Here is a 2,246-nt window from a genome sequence, read left to right on the forward strand (position 1 = left end):
GATCTCCTCCGTGGCCTCTCCGATGATGATGACGCTGGTGAGTACCTAGTCGAGGGTTCCCCGCGCTCCGCCGGGGTCGTGACAAGGTCCGGGGGCACCCCCTCTGCGGAGGCCGGGGCGAGGGACCCCGAAGAAGGGTGAGGCGGCGCTGCTTCCCAGGGGCGACACACCCGCCTTGCTGCCGGTCGCCACTACTCCAGAGCCAGCCGCCCCGCGCCCGACTGATCCTGAGGGCACGGCAAGGCATGTGCCCAAGAAGCTCGGAGGCGCCGCGCTCCTGGCCAAGAGGAGGGCGTACGTTGCTGACGACGAGTAAGTATTTCACCTTGTTTCTGCTTCCTATCATTGATGCTGTGCTCATGGCATCCTCGTCCTGATGGCCAGGCTGCAGCCGGTGATGAAGAAGAAGGAGGAGGAGGCCAGGGCCTCCGAGGCCCTGTGACCAGCCGTGGCTGCTGCGACCCCGACACGGGAGGAAGAGGCCGCCTCACGTCCACCCATGACGGGGCGAGCCTCCCGAGGCTTGGTGGCCCAGCCTCAGGAGAAGGTCACCTCCGTGGTGAAGCAGGCTCCGGGGGCGTCCGTCTCCAGCGCACCCGCTGGGGGTCCGAGGGCTCCGGAGCCCCCTGTCGTCCTTGTTGCCGCAGCGTCGCTAGCCCAGGCGCCGGTGCCACCTCCTCCCCAAGCCGTCGCGCTGGCGGACCCCGGCTCCTCTGTCGCGCCCGGGGCTTTGGAGGAGGCCTTCACTACACTGGACCGGCTCCGGGCTGACCTTCAGGGCACCGACCGGCGCGTGCCGACGGGGCATCTGGGGCTGGTCTCGAGGTGGCTCCAGGCCGACTCGTCCTTCAGGGCGGCCTGGGGCCAGGCCGATGCTACCGCTACAGAGGGCAGGAAGGAGGCCAGCGAGGCTACGGCGGCTCGCGACACAGCGCTGACCGACACAGCATCTGCCAAGGAACGCTGCCGCATGGTGGAGGCCGAGCTGAAGGCCCTCCGCGACGAGCATGCCACCCACACATGTCGTCTTGAGGAGCAGGAGGAGGAGCTGAAGGCCCGGGCGACTGCGCTCACCGACCGCGACGCCGAGCTGGAGCAGGCAGCCCAGGAACAGGCGACGGAGCGCAGCCGCCTGGGGAAGCTGAAGTAGGAGAAGGAGGCGGCCCAGGCGTCCTAGCCAAGCTCGTCTCCGAGGAGAAGGCTTGGCTGGAGGCCAGGGAGAAATTCCTTGCGGCGGCTGAGAAGGCGGCTGCCGCGGGGCGCGACGCCTTCGTCTCCCTCGAGCAAAGGTCCCGCACAGCCCTGCAGTCCCTCTACAGGGAAGGGTACGAGGAACCGTTGGCGACACTGGAGGAGGGCCCCGCCGGGCTGTTCCCCAAGCTTGCCACGATGCTCGAGGGCATCGTCGCCGGGGTGGGCCCCCTGGTGGAAGCGGAAGCTCGCGCGCTTTTCACCTCAGCCGCGACGTGGATCTTTAGCCACCTCCACCTTCGAGACCCAAGCTTCGAACTTGGCGTGTTGCTTGAACCCGTGGCCCCTGAACTGCAAGATGCTGCCGCTGAGGCCATGGGGAAGCAGGTGGAGGCCCTGTTGTAGGAGTTCCTCTGCGTCGACCCCGCGACTGCAGCAGCCGGAGCCAATGGTGAAGATGGCGGCGACGTTGTCGACGACGGGCCTCCCCGCGCAAGCGACGGTGGCGTCCGAGGCTGAAGAGGATGTTCGAAGGCAGCGCTTCCTCCTATTTTATCCCTGCAACATTTACCGTGCCTTGTGGAGGCATGAGAACTTCTACTTTGAGTTTTTAAGAGACAATATGTTTTGAAATAACTTGCAAGGATTTCGCGATTTCCTTTCCGTTTGCTTTAGTGTTCTGCGTCGGCAGGGCCCGGCCCCGCGCATGCCTCAGCCGTCGTTGGGTCGTCCGGATCACCAGGACGAGACCAAGGGGTTAGGGGCTACGCAACCAGTGAGGCCCCTAAGTCGCGATGCTCAGGCGTCCCCCTTGACGTATGAATAGCCCTCAGGAAGGAGATGTGAGTGTAGGTTTTAGCGTTCTGCGTCGGCAGGCCCGACCCCGCGCATACCTCAACCGCCGTTGGGTCGTCTGGATCACCAGGACGAGACCAAGGGGTGAGGGGCTACGTGATCAGTGAGGCCCCTGAGTCGCGATGCTCAGGGGTCCCCCTTGACGTACGAACAGCTCTGCATACCTTTCCCTCCAGGCTTTCGCTAAGGAGGAACGCGAG

The sequence above is a fragment of the Aegilops tauschii genome, chromosome 4, assembly GCF_002575655.3.
Source record: "Aegilops tauschii subsp. strangulata cultivar AL8/78 chromosome 4, Aet v6.0, whole genome shotgun sequence".
NCBI classification, from domain to species: Eukaryota; Viridiplantae; Streptophyta; class Magnoliopsida; order Poales; family Poaceae; genus Aegilops; species Aegilops tauschii.